Raw genomic sequence first — 19,702 nt, forward strand, 5'->3', positions numbered from 1 at the left:
TCCCAAAGGATGTTAATTTTGGTTGCAGGATATAATTCCTGTAACTATCTGCACAGGAGGCAAGGGTGCTTATGTATTTTATTCTTTCAATATTTTTCAGTTTGGAAGCTTCGAGCATTTGTGGGTAACCTGATTATTTCAGTTGCGATACCAACATCGTACACGATTTCTAATCAAATTATGTACCATACTTGAGCAGAGGTAATGCTTTAATCTTTCAGTGATGGATGCTGGGATGTGCAAGGGAATCCCAAGTCTGTCATCGATGTTTCTCAGTTTTATCTTGTTTAATCCATTTTCCATATAATGTATAACTCAAACTTTTTGTTATCATCAAACGTTGTCAAATTATTTTGATATTTCTCTTAGAAAAAGCTTCGTTGCTATCGTAACCGTTGAGTTTTGATTTGAAGGTGTTTACTATATGCAGTGTTCTATAGCATCATTACTAGGCATCTAAGTTACCAGGATACCGAGATGGACATGGATACGGGGATGGATATGGATACACGATTTTTTTTAGAATTTTGGATATGATACGGCTAGACACAGCATATACAGAGATAATTATAACGTGTGTGTACACTGATTGTTTAAAAGTATGATTCTAATTTTAAATCAGGTTCCTTGGGGGAGCATTGTCAAAAATAATCCTGTATAACATATAAAATGAATATTCATGCATGAACCTTTATGTAGGTTTCTGCTGTTTCGAATATTATTACTTAAAATGCTGTAGAATTACTGTTAAGACTTGAAACAATGTGAGCTTACCTTATATCTTACTTTTGCCATATTAAATGTTTTCTGCGTAGCAATGACCAAAAATGGTTTGATAGGTTTCTTCACATACGAGGCTATCAAATGATTTGCATGTGCGATGTACAATATATGCCGTGGAATCCATCCCAGATGTATACTAACTGGATCCTATACAGATCTAGCAACATAACGTGGCACTCACCATATTTTCTAGTTCATAAAAAAGTCCTTGTGCAATCTTCAAAGGAGCACATATATTTTCCTTAGCACGGGGTTTTGGTTTCTCCATTCAGAGATCGGAATTATCTGAAATTCTTGTGTATCTCGGTCTGATTTTGGATCTATTCAGGGTTACATTGTGGTGGGAAATTAATTCATTATCTGTACAGTTCCATTAACATATTTTGTAATTCTACGTTATTTTTTAGATTATATTTATCTGATATGCTGGTTAATGACCTAAAAAATATTATTTATTCCAGAAAGCACAGAAAGAGGAAATATTTCCTTGTCAACTATGAAATATTTTTTCCCCCTTTTAAGTTTTTTCCCCCTTTTAAGTTTACTCGTATAAAATAAATAAATTGAAGACATATACAAATTTTCGATTCCTTATGTTAGCTTTCCTCTGAATGGGGTTAAAACTCATCATTTTCATGATTTTCCTCTAGTCATTTAAGCGTGTGCTGCGTCTTTCAATACACGGGCCTGATGAAGTAGGCGTGTTTTGATGTCTTGCAACTTTTATTCATGACTCACGGTGATGCTTTAACAGAGAAGTTTACAGTAGCTGATAGATTGTAGAGAGCTGTACTATGATTTTGGGGTTTATCCCATGATGTTTGTTAGGTGAATATCCTTAAAAATTATGATTATTTTAATGATGTGATTAGCGAATAATTACAAAGAAAGAAAGAAAGAAATTATTTTAATGTCTACGAGGCTAAAGATAGCCTAGGATTACAAAGAAAGAAAGAAAGAAATAAGAAAGAAATTATTTTAATGCCTACTAGGCTAAAGATAGCCGATGGGACAGATTGCTTCTTCATTTGCGTGATGCATTTGGCCTTTTTTCTGTGAAGCTTCACAATAAATGCTCTCAACTTCTCGATAAACCCCTCGCTAAATGGATTATCCCAAGAGCTAGCATATTTGCATAACTTTCCCTGCCGTCTTTGAAGGCTTCACATTCTAAAATGAAATGCTTTTTTGTTTCCACTTTTCCTGAAGAACAAAAAATGCATAATCTTTCCTCCCACATTTCTTTTGGCCTTTTCCATCACCCTGTTTCACAACAGAGTTGATGAGAATTAGTCAACTGAGCAATAAGAATTTTGGCTCTCCAAGAGATATTGGCCTCTATGTATGCTTTTGGTTGATGACTATGAGTTCGATTAAATGTTTCAATATAATACTTTTTCTTTCTTCCTAGCTCCTTATCCCAAGTATGCTTGTGGAACTTATCCATAACAAAAACTTTTATCTCTTTGTTGTTTATGGGACACATGTTCAAGCAAATACCCCCATTTACTAAACCATTTGTTATTTTGCTGCATCCAAGTGATTTATTTCTTGTTTTGAATGAGTTGTCTCATTAATTAATGTCTTGTCTCTGGGATGTAAAGTTAATTGCTATTGCAAGTACATTAGGAGTACTATCATGATGATTTAATTTTTTGAGGATCATCTCTTATTTGTATCGAGCCCGTTGCCATTCCATAGAGTTATTGTTAAGATTTTTATTTGACTTGTGGGCGAGGCAATCAGTAAGCATCTAGCAAAAGAGTAATAGTAAATGTTGTATAAGCTGCGATATTCACCCTTGATTTGAAGCATTTAAGATGCAAGTGTATATATCCTATTATAGACAATGTTATCACTTTGCTATCCGCTGCATAGTCTCTGCCATGTATACTATTGAATAGTTTTTGAGACAACTGCCTCAACATTTAACAACATGCACCATGTTTTGTTTTATATTGGAGACAACTTGTATGGAAATAACATTGCTAATACTTTGATACCTCATGCACCATGTTTTGTTTTATATTGGAGACAACTTGTATGGAAATAACATTGCTAATAATTTGATACTTGAGATATATCCTCGAGTATTTCAAGTAGGCTACTAAGATATGACCTCAACGGGGCATATATGGAGTTAAATGCATACAATATGACCCCAAGGGGGGCATATATGAGGTTAAATGTACATGTGAGGTTAAAGTTAATTGCTATTGCAAGTACATTAGGAGTACTATCATGATGATTTAATTTTTTGAGGATCATCTCTTATTTGTATCGAGCCCTTTGCCATTCCATAGAGTTATTGTTAAGATTTTTATTTGACTTGTGGGCGAGGCAATCAGTAAGCACCTAGCAAAAGAGTAGTAATAAATGTTGTATAAGCTGCGATATTCACCCTTGATTTGAAGCATTTAAGATGCAAGTGTATATATCCTATTATAGACAATATTATTACTTTGCTATCTGCTGCATAGTCTCTGCGATGTATACTATTGAATAGTTTTAACAACATGCACCATGTTTTGTTTTATATTGGAGACAACTTGTATGGAAATAACATTGCTAATACTTTGATACCTCATGCACTAGGTTTTGTTTTATATTGGAGACAATTGGTAAGGAAAAAACATTGCTAATAATTTGATACCTAAGATATATCCTCGAGTATTTCAAGCAGGCTACTAAGATATGACCTCAACGGGGCATATATGGAGTTAAATGCATACAATATGACCCCAAGGGGGGCATATATGAGGTTAAATGTACATGTGAAAATTTATATGTAGTAGGGTCTACATAATAATAAATGGGCCACATGTGCAACGCTGATTAGTTACATATAGAGATCATGTAGTCATTATTGAGGAGAGGTGATTTGAATGTATGAATGTATTGGAGTATTTGGAATATTTGGATCATAACAAGTTTTTTATCCATTTTCACATGATAATGTTTTCCAGTCCAACGATACTTCGTTCCCCTAGAGAATTGACTTAAAAATGGCCCCTAAAAGGGTGGCACATTCATCTTCTCATTGTCACAGAGACCATGATGATGAAAAAAACATCAAGATGTTAGTAATGAAGGAAGAAAATGAGAGAAGTGAAAAACCTATAGAATTAATAAGCCCTAATGCAATATAGAAAAATACTCGAGGAAACCCTAGGAAAAAGTTTGGAAATAAGAGAGGAAGGAGTAGAGTGTTAACTTCACTACTAATGTGGACAAGGTAGGCCAATTGCTCCAAACTTTACTACCTTTGACGTTGAGTCAAACAAAGGACCATCTATTAACCTTTGACTCTCTTAGGAAATCAAGAGGTGTAATTGAGCTTGAGAAAAAATGGGACGAGTTCAAGTTCTTATTGACAATAGAGAAAAATACAAGAGGAACTCCTCGTAAAATGCCTATTTAGATAGGAATAAGAGCGTTACCTTTACCACTATGGTGGACAAGTGTAGGGTTGTCTATTCCAAACTTCCTACATTTGATGCATGGACAAATAGAGAGGACCATCTCTTCACCTTTGTCAATTAAGAGGTGAAACCAAACCTAATAGGAAGTGGTATGGGTTCAAGTGCTCACTTGGAATTTGTTATTGCAAAATCTAGCACTCTAGTGCAAACCCTCCCTAAGCAAACTAGATTGAGCACAATAATGGGAGTGTCACCAATATTACCTCAACAACTACTCTCCTAGCTTTTGTGGTTGGATACAATCCCCATAAGGGAGGCAACCCTATTAGATCTAGGGATCAAGTAACCCAAATAGACTTTAGGCTAATCCCCTCATAAGTGTTGTTCAACAAGACTTACCCAAGGACAAGTATGCAATAATTAGGGTTTTGGGTGATTTAAGATATAGTTTCACGAGAGGGAGTTAAAAGGTCCCTATGGCCAAATATAGAGGGCTTAGTTTGACCAATAGAAGCTCAAATATATTGTGAAACATATGCAATCAATAAATTATACTTTTTTGCTATAAACTAGGGTTTCAATCAACAATTTACAACAAGCAAATATTTTATAACAATAAGAAAAAGTGCTAGAATTTGTTATAGCAAATGAAAAATTAGCGCTAATAAATGAGCAAAAAAGAGAATAAATTACAATACTTTTCCTTGGTGGAAAACACTTTAACAAGAATAAATAGCTTAGATGTCAAACCTAGTTTATGGCTGGAAAATGTATGTAAAATGATATTTTTACTTTTCCAAATAAATGGATACAAGTTCTAACCGTAGGACAATAATATCCAAAGCAAGTGATGCTGAAATAGATGATTTTGCTATCTACCTTAGGAAACATAAAATAAATAAATAAATTAGGGTTTTACTTGTTTTAAGGGATTGACACAAGATATAAGATTAGTGACTTTCTCAATTAAGGGCTAATGGAGTCTAGGAGTAAAAATCTATGTAAGAATAAATATGAAATCAGATTCAAAGAGAACGAGAAAGACAAACTTGTTCTTCTTACACCCCTAGTGTCATTTTATATTCTTTGGAGATTTGAAGGGAGGAAGCTAAATCTAAGTTCCTCAAGAGAAACTTGATGAAAATCTAGGAAATTTTAGAGCCATATAACATCAACAAAACTTTGGAAATTTTGTTAAATCCTAATTCATCAATAAGTATAAGTTGGAAGAAGATAACTACCAGTAAATTATCACATGTCATAAAAGGATCAAGATAATCATCAAAGAGAGCGCCATCCAATAAGCATCCTGCATAAGAAGTTCGCTCAAATAGTGCTCCATAGCAACACAAGAGAGAATAAACAAGTAACTAGTGCATGCAAAGCTCTAAGTGTGACAATGGATTAAGATAATTTGACTTTCCTTTATTTATATGAGGGCAACCAAGTCAAGTTTCTCTAATTTTAGCCTAAAAGCCTTGAAATAAAATTATGATTACAAGATGCATAGGTCACTAGTCGACCCCCGAGGATAGCTAAATCAATGAATATGCCTCAATAAACCCACTAGTGTGAGTTAAAATCCCTCCAAGGGTGATGTCATCCTCTAAGAGGTGTATCTCTCCATCAAAAGTGCAATGGAAGGCTCCAAGGGGTGCATCTCATCCCAAAGGTTACATCTCCTCATCAAAAGGGTGTCAAGTCATCAATCAAAGCTACCTCACCCAAATATCATTCTCAAATGTGCCTATGTCATTAATCCAATAATAATGAGGACATCATAGCACTAGGACATGACATCATTATGGATAATAGTGTATCATCCCCTCCACAGGGGTCTCATGTCATCATCATCATCAAATATTCTTAAAAACAAGGCAATGTCCATCAAGTAGGTGTAATGCCAACCTAGGGGCCTCCTATCATCTCTAGGGAACATTTTCTCTTAAGGCAACGTCGTAGCTCTAGAGGGAAATGTCAAAGGTTTCATATGCAGGTAAGGTGGTCATCAACTATGCACAAGCATCCCAAGGTCAACGCTCCTTAATAAATGTCCAATGTCCTGGGTAAAAGTCTCTTGTGCAATCATTAAGTGTGTTGGACACACTTTCTTAAGTGTTGAAGAAGTATCATACAATCCCTCATGAAATGGTTGTTATACCTGGTAGTAAAGATCTAACACACTCACAAAATCAAGTGAGATCAACATCATGGGTGCAAGAACCATAAGAGTATCAGAGTGGGCCATATTCAATGTTAAATGCATCAAAGTAATTCACAAAAGCATCATCTTCAAATGCCTTTTTAACTTATGATTTATAAACAAGTTTGCTTGCTTAAGTAAGGGAGGGTTATCACATGACCGTATTAGGTGCTTCCAACCTTAAGGGGAGGAATAGTTCCTAGGCCAATCCTCTCAGAAATAGGTGTGAAAGGTGTTATGATTTGGGGTTTACTTCACGAGTGGGGTCATAGTTTTATGCTAGGTTATATCAACCTATTTGTCCATGAGCGCCTTTGTAGAGGGCATGCTTAGCAATGCATGAGTTACCTTCATTGACATTATTATGTAATAATGAAATATCCCCCTTTTTGGTGGGTAGTTTATTGTTTTATTAGGGCTAAGATGTTCATAGAGAGTTCATTTTACTCTGATAGGTGTGACATGCATGTATACTCTTGGGGATGAGTGATAATATAAGAGGGGGTATAAGTCATACTATATTTTGGATTTTACTTGTTTTACATACCTTGCCATTCTTTTGCATTTTAACATTTGGCTTGTGATATTTTTTTTCTCCTTACAATTGCATCACCCTTGGGTATTTGAAATCCCTTCTTCTCATAAGACAAGGTCAATAGTGAACCAAAATGAGCGATTAAAAATAACTAGTCAAAAGATAGGACAATAATACAAGGGAGTGATGAAACATTTAAGTATGGTAATCATGGATTGCTACCATCATTAGAGCCTCCTATTTGTACCCCTCCTAGATAATGAAAGAAAATCCTCAAGGAAGGTCACATTGTACTAGGGGCAAGTGATAACCACCTAGGTCAAACAAGGGAATGAGTATACAACCAATAGCAATCTACTATCCAATTCACCTATGATATATACCAAAATGCCATAATATTGAATGAAAACACTTGAATTCAAAAATGGTTAATGTACCTCATAATAGATGACCAACCTACATCGGAAGAGCAAGCTAGATGATATAATGTATTGGTTATAGAATGAATGAGAAGCATATGAGGTTGGCTATGATGACCGGGTTGCTAGATGGAAAATTGAATATAGGAGTTTTTTTTTCTCCTACGGTTACCCAAATATATGGGCGGGGAACATATAGTTCCAACTCATGGACATGTGCTCACTGTAGAGTAGATGACCCAAATTCTCAAATGAAGAGTGCATGGGAGTCCCAACAATCCCTAGTGCTTGCAGACCTATAACTTGTATCACTCTAAATAAACTATCAGTGATAAAAAAGGGTAGGCTTTTTGTTGTGGAATTAGGAGGATCAAAATTTCAAACTAAAGTATCCAAAATACATGAAATAGTCACAATTTATGAAAGAAAATCAACATGATAGCAAACAAGGATGCAAAAGAACAAATGCAAGACACACATCCGACTTACTTTTAACTACCTAAAATGAAATAATCGAGTCTCAATATAAAGTGTAAGAAGTTTACCATCTAATGGTAATGGAAACTTCACTCCATCAAGGTTGGATAAGTAAAAGTAATCAATTCCAACCTTTTTATGTATCCTATATAGGAAAGGGTCATCTTCTACAAGCACAAGATCTCCCAACTCAAATTCCTCTGTTTGTGACTAGGCTTCTTTTGATCCTATACCTCCTCTTCTTTTTGATCTTTTGATCACATTAATTGGCCTTTGGAGAAGGTAATATGTCTATATGTCATATATTACTTCTAATTTCTTCGTTTCCTTTTTCCTTTGGATTTCCAAAACTGTGAAGGGTTTGAGGTTCAAAGTGTTTCCAAGATTTCTCAAAGTTCAATATGCTCATCTTTCCTTGTCATATTATCATCAATATTTTCAGATGAGAAGGGAAGAAAATACAAGTCCTCAAATTGGTCTTCTATTAATGTCCTTGAATTCATGGAATTATGGTCATTCCCAAATTCTCTATCAATATTAGACATTTGGTTATTAGTCTCCTTGATGTCTTCTATATGGTATCTCACCATGGGGTTTTCTATAATTGATACATGGTTTTCCATTACATGTGGGTATGGTAACGTAGGACAAATCCATATTTACAAATGCCCCTACAAGATTAGTAGATTGTTTTCTTGATAAGAACGTAACCCAGGAATTAGGGACATCTATGACAACCATATCCATTAACATAGCAATGTTACAGTTAACGACCTTACAAACCTTTAAATCCTTGATAAGATTATGAACATGGATAGACTTGCATAAAAACTATACACGTTTCTGTAATGTCTTCTAATTTTTCAACTCTAATTGATTCATGAGCTTTAAAGGCATCACAATAGTAGAAACTCCAATCAAGCATACAATTATGAGCTAGAAAATCATTCACAATTAATGTGAGGAAGAAAGGTGGAAGACCTCCATTTCTTCATCCATGATGCATATGCTGTAATATTATAGAAGGATTGTCAAGTTCTTTAACAAAGTTAAGTGATTTCTTTACTTGACTTTTTTGAGGCTCTAACTTAGCCAATTCTAGGATAGGTACAAAAACATTTACCTTGGCTAGCACATTTCCCAAATCAACATTTAAAGTAATGTCACTGTCCTTTTGGGTTGGAGTGGGATTGGGATTATAATTCAAAGGTAAGGATGTCGTAGACCATTGTTTGGCCGGGGCATTATTGTTGCTTGCCTCAGGGTTCTCTAGGCGGTTGTTTCATCTAGTATAATGCAACCCTTTAAACTTATCCCTTTTATAGCACTAACCCATGATTTTAGTTTTTTAACACATTCTGTGACCATTTCCTCATGGTGTTGGTTAGTAATAGGGAAAGTCTTATTAGGAAAAATAAAAATAGGAGAAGGATCATTGATTAAATTCAAATATTTTGAACTTTATTCTTGTCAGGTCCTTATAGTACTAGTGTATTCCCTTATTATTATTGTTGTGCCCATGTTGTCCCCATATTGTTATTATTGTGCCCCATAGAAGCCCACTATTGTTATTTTTGTGCCCTTACATTATTATTGTTATGTCCGCTCTGATTATATTGTGATCCCTTAGACTCCTATATATAGAAAGGAGGTTTTGTCATTTGAATCATTATTGTAATGTAAATGAGGTTGCCCCTCGAAGAGGCTAATTTTGAAGTTGTTTACCTATCTTTTCTTCTATTTTGTGAGTTGGTTGCATAACATTTGGTATCAGAGGTTTGGATTCTAGGGTTTTGCTGCTCCAAATAGGTCATTGTGGTGTTTTTATTATAAATTTTTTCCTACGAAGTTTTAGAAGCTAAAATTAAAACCCATTTGAGCCAAAATCTTGATGAATCTCGGGTCCGAATTTCAGATTTTGTTTCACTATATTTTCGGAGATATGATCCAAGGAAGTTAGGATTTTTGCAGGCTCCTGAATTACATCCCAAACATGTGACCTTGGGAAAATCATCATAACTTTCTATCTGAGCATCATCTTGAAATTTCGTAAGAAGTTACAAAAAGAGGACGAACTTTAGTTTTCTATGTAGAGTTTTTATGTCCGAAGGTCAAAACAATTATACGTGGTATGTCATACAAGTTCGCTCTACTGAACTAGTCTATAATCAGGTCATCGTGGGAGATTTCGCATAACTATTTCTTGAAGAATCCAATCTTGATCAAACTTGTGGGTTTGGAAAGAAGACTCATAGGGATATGACAGGACATAATTTAAAACCTTGGATATCTGACATTACAGAGATAAAACAGATTCAATATCGAGACCTTTCAAAGCGAAAAAAGGTGTGTAGTCTTTTTAAAAAATTGCATAAGTTTGGTTTGAAAAATTAGTTTAAAGTGACTCAAAGGGAATAGTGAAGCATAATTATTTGATGTCCCAAAGAAAGAAAATTGAAACACCTAGTAGGAGACTTGAAAGCTCTACCATGATTCATGAAGAAGATGAAGAAATGCAACATGATATATCAAAATTATGAGACCAAGTGCAACAAATTTCACTCTCACAAAAAGTAACAGAAACTAAGATGGATGGTTTAAAGAAAAGAATAATGGATGGCATGGAAGCTAAGATGGATGGTTTAGAAGCAAAACTAAAAGGAAACATTGAAGATTTGAAGAAAGACATGGAAGGTTTGAAAGGAGGTTTGGCCAAGTTACTACAAGAAATGCTTCCTAATGGCGAAAAGGTAGTAGAGGAAACTCATGATGAGAACAAAAGAAATGTTAATCATGATTTCATATATTCTAACGTTGGATTGAAGAATCACCATGTTCCAAAGATCGATATGAGGAAGTTTGATGGCAAGGATCCCGTAACATGGATACTACATATGGAGCAATATTTCGATCTCCATAATGTGCAAAACACGCAAAATGTACGCATTGCAACTTTATATTTAGAACCCAATCAGTTTGTATGGTATTGATGGCTTTGCTCTCGTAAACAAATTGTCACTTGGTCAATTTTTATGGAGAAAATGATAGCACATTATGAGGATACAAAAAGCAACACCTTCTTTAGCCAATTGAGAAATCTCAAACAAAAGGGTTCAATGGTGGAGCACATTGAGGACTTCCAAAAACTGAATATAAGGGTAAAATATATTCCACAAAAGCATAGGATTGATGTGTTCATATGGACTTTAAAGGATAACATCCAACATGAGGTTCGCCTTTGGGAACCTGATTCATTGGAGAAGGCATTCAGGTTGGCAAGAAAAATTGAAAGCAAAATTATGGCAATAACCCTACCCCTCACAACTATAAATATGGAAGTGTTGCTACCCCTAGCCTTCCACAACCTACACGGTTGACACCACAACAATTGGAAGAAAAAAGAGTAAAAGAGCTTTGTTACAGTTATGATAGAAAATACACTAAAGGTCATATGTATACTAAGAAGAAATTATTTTACATATATTGTGAAGGGGAGGAAGAAAATGAACAAGAAACATCAAAATAAGAGGATATACACCAAGAACCAACCCTAGAGAAATAAGAAATGAATCCGACCATATCTTGTAATGCATTGGCAGGAATTACCACTCTTCAAACCCTCAATATAGAAGGATATATCAAGAAGAAAAATGTAATAGTGTTGATTGATTCGGGTAGTGCCCATAATTTTATTCATTGTAAGATAGCCAAAGAATTGAATTGTGTCCTATATCTAGCACCAGAGTGTCAAGTGATGGTTGCAAATGGAGGAACCATAAATTTCTCTAGTAAGTGCCATAATATCAAGCTATCCATGGGATAATATGTATTGAATAGTTTAATGCTTTCCATTCCAATGGGTGGTGCTGATGTTGTATTATGAGTTCAATGGCTACAATATTTGGGTACGATAGCTTTTAATTTTCAAGAAATTTTCTTGAATTATTATTATTATTATTATTTTTTTTTTTTCGGAAGGAAATGAAGATGAATTAAGGGGTATCACAGGGAAATAGGGAAAGATAATAAGCTCTAACATCATGACAAAGATTCTAAAGAAAACAACGGGGGGTAATTTCACAATTATGTTCACTAAAGGTTCCCACATCAAAATCATATATTTCTGCAGATCTCTAAAAAATTTTGGACAATAATGTTGTGTGTGGAGCATGATTGTTCAGAGGTCTTTGTTTCAGCCGGATGTATACCCAGGAAGTTTTGTACACCCCTCCACGCGGGGGGGACTTGTCCCCCCCGCGGGGGTCTGGGGGGGCCGATCCCCCCGGCTGGGGGGCAGCGCCCTCGAAGCCAAAAATAAATGTAAAATTGCCTTGTAAAAGTATAGTAATTTCTAGTCAATCTGGGCCATTCATTAGGCAGATGATTTGACGGTAGAACTTATGTTTAGTTTAGAGTTTTTTGCCCTAGAAGGCAACCCCTCTCTTTGTATGAGAGCATTGTATTTGAGGCTGTGAAATCGATGTGTATTCTATGAACGAGAAACATAGAGGTGAGACTGTGAGAGAAAACAGAGGATATTACAACGGATCTACTGTAGGTTGTGTCTCTTCATTTTGCTAGATAATAGAAAGGAAGCATTGGCTGTTCGAGGTGGACGTAGCCCAAACTGGGTGAACCACGTATATCTGTGTCTCTCTTGTTTTATGCGTTCTCTGTGTTTATATTTCTGCAATATTTTATGTGTTCCATTGCTCCGTAATATATAATTTTCTAACCATTGGTATCAGAGCCGAAGGTCTATTTGGCTGATAAACACACAGGAAAGAAGGGTTCCTCGTTCGAGTGGGAGCAATGGCAGAAGATGGTAAGTTTAGGGTCGAGAAATTTAACGGCCAAAACTTCTCGCTATGGAAGATGCAGATGGAAGATTATCTGTATCAGAAAGATCTGTACCTACCATTGAGCGGAAAAACAAAGAAGCCGACGGCTATGACAGATGAAGAATGGAACCTTCACGATAGAAAGGCACTCAGAACAATACAGTTGTGCCTTTCTGCGTCAGTCACCTTCAACATTTCAAAGGAAACAACGACAGAGGGTTTGATTCAGGGGTTGTCGAAACTATATGAAAAACCCGCGGCCTCAAACAAGGTATTTCTTGTGAAACCGTTATTTAATATGAAGATGTCAGAAGGTGGATCTGTTGCAGATCATTTAAATGATTTTAATACAGTTACAAGTCAGTTATGTTCTGTAGGGGTAAAATTTGAAGATGAAGTTAGAGCTCTGTTATTCTTGTGCTCATTACCAGAAAGTTGGAATGGTTTAGTAATGGCCATTAGTAACTCTGTGTCTGGATCTAGTACTTTAAAGTTTGATGATGTTGTCGGTGCTATCCTTAGCGAGGAAATGCGATGGAAAAGCTCTGGTGAGACATCGGGTAATGCTTTGAGTGCAGAGTCTAGGGGAAGAAAAATGGAAAGAGGAAAGAGCTCAGAATATCGCAGTAAATCAAGGAAAGGCAGATCCAAGTCTAGATCGGGGATAGTGTGCTGGAAATGCAGAAAGAAAGGACACCTAAAGAAAGACTATAGATCTCGGAAGGGAAAAGAAGGAGATGCACAACAAGAAAACAATCATGAAGCAAATGTGACAGGTGAGGTGTTACAAGATTCTTTGATTCTTTCTTTCGAAAATATTACTGATTCCTGGGTGGTAGATTCAGGGGCCTCATTCCATGCCACACCTGATAAGAAATACTTTCAGGACTATGTTCAAGGAGATTTTGGACAAGTTCGTTTGGGTGATGATAAACCCTGTAAAATTGTTGGAATGGGTAAGGTTCTTGTAAAACAACAGAATGGAAACCAATGGCTACTAAAGGAGATAAGGCATGTTCCAGATCTAAAGAAAAATCTGATTTCAACAGGGCAGTTAGGCGGTGAAGGTTGTGTGACAACTTTCACAGATAAAGGTTGGAAGGTCACCAAAGGAGCCCTGGTAATAGCAAAAGGCGAAAAGGTTGGTACATTGTATTTATGCAATGGTATTTCTAACTCTGTTAATGCTTTAACTTCCAAAGGAGCAGATGCAGCGTTATGGCATCATAGGCTCGGACACATGAGTGAAAAGGGGATGAAGATTCTTCACTCAAGGAATTTGTTGCCGGGTTTGAAGAATGTTGATTTGGACTTCTGTGAGAATTGTATTTATGGAAAACAGAAGAGAGTAAGCTTTCTCAGAGTTGGGAAAGAAAAGAAGAGCGAAAACTTAGAGCTTGTGCATACAGATGTATGGGGACCTGCTCAGGTATCATTTCTCGGTGGCTCTCGTTATTATGTTACTTTTATTGATGATGCAACTAGAAAAACTTTGATTTATTGTATTAAGAATAAATCTGATGTATTTGATACTTTCAAGAAATGGAAAGCTTTGGTTGAGACTGAGACAGGAAAGAAATCGAAGTGTCTTAGATCAGACAATGGAGGTGAATATTGCAGCAAAGAGTTTGATAGGTACTGTTCAGAGCATGGAATTCGCAGAGAGAAGACAATTCCAAGAACACCACAAGAAAATGGTGTGTCAGAAAGGATGAATAGAACAATCATGGAGCATGCAAGGTGCATGAGATTGCATGCAAGATTGCCTTTACAGTTTTGGGCAGATGTTGTAGATACTGTTGTTTATCTAATAAAAAGAGGGCCTTCAAGTTCCTTGGATGGTGGTGTTCCAGAGGAAGCATGGACAGGTAAAAAGGTAAACTACTCTTTTTTAAAGCCTTTTGGTTGTGAGACATTTGTCCATATTCATAAAGAAAATAGAACAAAGCTTGAGGCAAAGTCAAAGAAATGTACCTTTATTGGATATGGTGTTAATGATTTTGGTTATCGCTTATATGATTACGAAAATCACAAAATAATTAGGAGCAGAGATGTAATATTCAATGAAAAGGTCCTTTATAAGAATCAGTTGCAGGAAAAGAAGCAAGAAAAAGAAAACAAGGAATATGCAGTTCTTGACGAAATCACTGAAAAAGTAAAGGTGCCTGAAAATAATAATAATCAACAACCACAACAACAACAACCACCACAACAGCAACAGGCACCCCAAACACCTGAAATTGGTGTTAGAAGATCTACCAGGATAAGTAGACCCCCTAAACGATACTCTCCTTCATTATATTATTTATTGTTGACTGATTCTGGTGAACCCGAATGTTATGAAGAAGCAATGCAGGTAGAAACTAGGAAGAAGTGGGAGCAAGCCATGAAAGAAGAGATGGACTCCTTAGCACATAACCAGACTTCGGACTTAGTCAGGTTGCCTGCAAGTAAAATAGTATTGCAGAATAAATGGGTTTATAGGCTGAAGGAAGAAGATGGAGGAAAACAGAGGTACAAAGCTAGACTTGTGGTAAGGAGGTTTGCATAGAAGAAAGGTATTGATTTTGATGAAATATTTTCTCATGTTGTTAAAATGACTTCAATCAGAACCATTTTAAGTCTAGTAGCAGCTGAAGATTTGCATCTTGAGCAGTTAGATGTAAAGACAACCTTTCTCCATGGGGATTTGGAGGAAGAGATATATATGCAACAGCCACAAGGATATGAGGTGAAAGGGAAGGAGAAACTAGTGTGCATGTTGAAGAAGAGCTTGTATGGCTTAAAACAGGCTCCAAGGCAGTGGTATCTAAAATTTGACAAGTTTATGTCTGAACAAGGTTATACTAGATGTCACTCTGATCATTGTGTCTATCTGAAAAAGCAAAATGATGGCAGCTATATTATATTGTTATTGTATGTAGATGACATGCTTGTTACAGGGTCTAACATACAAGAAATAAATGTGCTCAAAAGAAAATCGGAAAATTCATTTGCAATGAAGGATTTGGGAGCTGCAAAACAAATCCTTAGTATGAGAATCACTAGAGACAGGAAAAATCGCAAATTAACATTGTCTCAGAATGAGTACATACAAAAGGTGTTGAAAAGATTTAATATGCATAATTCAAAACCAGTTAGTACACCTTTTTCTAGCCATTTCAAACTTAGTAAGGAAATGTGCCCAAAGACCCAAGAAGACATGGATTATATGTCTAAAGTTCCATATGCATCAGCAGTTGGAAGCTTAATGTATGCAATGGTCCGCATAAGGCCTGATATTGCACATGCAGTGGGAGTTGTAAGTAGGTACATGAACAATCTAGGAAAGGAACATTGGATGGCAGTGAAATGGATTCTCAGATATTTGAAAGGTACCAAAATCAAGCATTATGCTTTGGTGGTTCAAACATTTCTCTATAGGGATATGTTGATGCAGATATGGCAGGTGACAGAGATAACAGGAGAAGCACTACAGGATATGTATTTACTGTTGGTGGAACAACTGTTAGTTGGGTTTCAAAAATCCAAAGTGTTGTTGCACTTTCAACAACAGAAGCAGAGTATGTTGCTGCTACAGAGGCCAGTAAAGAAATGATTTGGTTACAAAGGTTTATGGGTGAATCGGGTAAGGAGCATGATATGGGCACGTTATACAGTGATAGCCAAAGTGCCATTCATCTTGCAAGAACTCAACATTTCATTCCAGGACTAAACAAATACAGTTCAAGTACCATTTCATACGATCAATGTTGGAAGATGGAGAGTTGAAGCTGGAAAAGATACACACTAGCCAGAATCCTGCAGCCATGCTAACAAAATTTGTAACCAGGGAGAAACTGAGAACATGCTCAGTTTCAATTGGTCTTCAAGGATGACGATGAAGATGAAAAACAGCCAGGTCCAAAGAGGAGTCATTTTCCAGCAAATGAAGCAGCGGTGGAGTTGCTACAATCATTCTCCAAGTGGGAAATTGTTGTGTGATGATTGTTCAGAGGTCTTTGTTTCAGCCGGATGTATACCCCAAGAAGTTTTGTACACCCCTCCACACGGGAGGGTGCGGGGGCCAGCGGTCCCCCGGCGGGGGGCTCGAGGGCAGCGCCCCCGAAGCCAAAAATAAATGTAAAATTGCCTTGTAAAAGTATAGTAATTTCTAGTCAATTTGGGCCGTTCATTAGGCGGATGATATGACAGTAGAACTTATGTTTAGTTTAGGGTTTTTTGCCCTAGAAGGCAACCCCTCTCTTTGTATGAGGGCATTGTATTTGAGGCTGTGAAATCGATGTGTATTCTGTGAGCGAGAAACAAAGAGGTGAGACTGTGAGAGAAAACAAAGGATATTACAGCGGATCTGCTATAGGTTGTGTCTCTTCATTTTGCTGGATAATAGAAAGGAAGGATTGGCTGTTCGAGGTGGATGTAGCCCAAACTGGGTGAACCACGTATATCTGTGTCTCTTTTGTTTTATGCGTTTTCTGTGTCTATATTTCTGCAATATTTTGTGTTCCATTGCTCCGTAATATATATTTTTCTAACAAATAATTCCAAGGTATTTGAAACTCCCAAAAGCCTTCAACCTATTCGTGATCATGATCATGCTATTCATTTGATTCCAAGAAGTGTTCCTCCAAACATCAGGCCTTACAGATATCCATATGCCCAAAAGAGTGAAATTGAACGTATGGGTTTAGAAATGCTAGAGACTGGTATAATTCAATGTAGTCAAAGTTCTGTCTCTGATCTAGTAGTATTGGTGCACACGAAGGATGGATCATGGCACGTGTCCGGATTATAGGGAGCTCAATAAGCTTAGTATTAAAGATAAATTTCCCATTCCCATCATTGATCAATTATTGGATGAATTACATGGAGCAATTTACTTCACCAAGTAGGATCTTCGTTCATGATATCATCAAATCAGAATGAAGACTGAAGACATTCCGTAAAAAACATTTAGAACTCATGAGGGTCATTATGAATTTTTGGTCATGCATTTTGGCCTTACCAATGCACCTTCTACATTTCAAGGTTTAATGAATTCCATTTTAAAACCCTTCCTTAGAAAATTTGTGTTAGTATTTTTTGATGACATACTAATCTACAGTAAGTCTTGGAAGGATCATGTTCAACATATTGACAGGGTGGTCAAACTATTGGAGGAGAAATGATTATATTCAAAAGCCTCCAAATGTTTCTCTGGAGTACAAGAGGTGGAATATCTGGGTCATATTGAATCTCATGAAGGTGTTAAAGTAGACCCTAGAAAAATTAAAGCCATTAAGGAATGGAAAATCCCCACATCCATAAAGCATTTGCAAGGATTTCTTGGGTTGACAGGGTATTATTGCAAGTCTATTAAGAATTATGGGAGAATAACAACACCTCTAACAACATTACTGAAGAGAGATGCATTTTCTTGGACTCCATAAGCAATGAAGGCCTTTGAACATCTTAAAGAGGTAATGTGCCAAGCACCGTCTTAGCTACACCAAACTTCACAAAAACCTTTATTGTGGAATGTGATGCCTCAGGAAATGGAATTGGTGTTGTCTTAATACAAGAAGGAAGATCCATTTCTTTTGAAAGTTGTCCAATCAAAGGAAAGCATTTACACAAAGCTATTTATGAGAAGGAAACGTTGGCAATACTACACGCACTTAAGAAATGACAACCTTACCTAATGGGAAGACACTTCAAAGTAAAAATGGATCATGATAGTCTTAAATACTTTTTAGAACAAAGATTATCTTTAGAAGAGCAACAAAATGGGTCACAAAGATGTTTGGTTATGACTTTGAAATCATCTACAAAAAAGGGAAGAAAAATGTTGCTGCAGATGCACTCTCAAGAAAGGATGAGGATGTGGAAGCATTGTTTTGTGCCATTTCTATTATCCAACCAGATTGGATAACGAAGTGAGGGATGAATGGAAGAATGATGAAGAACTGTGGGAACTCATTCAAAAGTTGCAGCAAGATCCTAGTACATCTGATACATTTAGCTGGAAAAATGATTTGTTATGGTACAAAGATTGCTTATACCTCTGTAAGAATTCCCAACTCTAACAAAGAATTCTTCTGGAATTGTACACCTCTCCCTTAGGAGGGCACTCAAGATTTTTAAAAACTTGCCACAGAGTTAAGGAGGATTTTTTTTGGGATGGCTTTAAATCTGATATTTAAAAGTTTGTGGCGGAATGTCTAGTTTTCCAACAAAATAAAGTTGAGACAATTAAGACCCCGGGTCTATTATAACCTTTATCCATTCCAAGTCAATGATGGGAGGAGGTTTCAATGGATTTTATCATAGGTTTACCCAAGTCCGAAGGAAAAAGTGTCATCATGTTGGTAGTTGATAGATGTACCAAGTATGCACACTTTTGTGCATTATCTCATCCATTTAAAGCAAGTACAATTGCTACTGCATTTATGGAAACAATTCAAAAACTACATAATAACCCAAAGATTAATGTAAGCGACAAAGATCCCATTTTCACTGGAAATTTTTGGACAAAATTATTTTCTTGTTTGGGTTCTCAGTTAGCTCATAGCTCATCTTATCATCCCCAATCTTATGGGAAAACTGAGATAGTGAACAAATGTTTGGAAGGATATTTTCGTTGCTTTGTATCTGATAAACATACACAATGGGTCAAGTGGTTGCCTCTGGCTGAATGGTGGTATAACACTTCCTTCCATATTGCAGCAAAAATGACCCCATTTATGGCACTTTATGGATATCATCCACCATCCATCACATCATCTTTAAGAGAAAATTATAAGGTTCAAGTAGTGGAAGATCACATCGAACATCAACAACAAGTTCTCCAACTCTTAAAGGATAGCCTCACTTTGGCACATAATAGAATGAAACAACAAGTAGATCAACATCGCAGCGAAATAATTTTTAATGTAGGTGACTGGGTATTTCTACGACCACAACCATATAAACAAATGTCCCTCAAGAAAGCTAAGAAGGATAATAAATTATCACCAAAGTATTATGGTCTGTACAAGGTGTTA

General features: G+C 36.3%; 1 protein-coding gene across 11 annotated transcripts in view; it reads left to right on the forward strand.

Annotated features, from left to right (window-relative positions):
* The window catches only part of LOC149247375 (uncharacterized), a 53,941-nt gene extending 52,784 nt beyond the window's left edge, over window positions 1-1,157 (forward strand). For 5 of the 11 annotated variants that reach the window (XM_089458188.1, XM_089458187.1, XM_089458192.1 and 2 more), the window contains exons 6-7: window positions 101-201; window positions 431-778. The gene's annotated coding sequence lies outside the window, so the exon portion shown is untranslated. Of the gene's footprint in view, window positions 1-8; window positions 202-413; window positions 779-839 lie in introns of those variants that run through there. The other 6 variants (XM_089458197.1, XM_089458191.1, XM_089458196.1 and 3 more) reach the window with 6 other exon arrangements.
* Window positions 1,158-19,702: the final 18,545 nt, after the last annotated feature.

The sequence above is a fragment of the Pinus tabuliformis genome, chromosome 7 (genome assembly GCF_031772625.1).
Source record: "Pinus tabuliformis cultivar Carrire ecotype Pingquan chromosome 7, CPIR1, whole genome shotgun sequence".
Lineage (NCBI taxonomy): Eukaryota > Viridiplantae > Streptophyta > Pinopsida > Pinales > Pinaceae > Pinus > Pinus tabuliformis.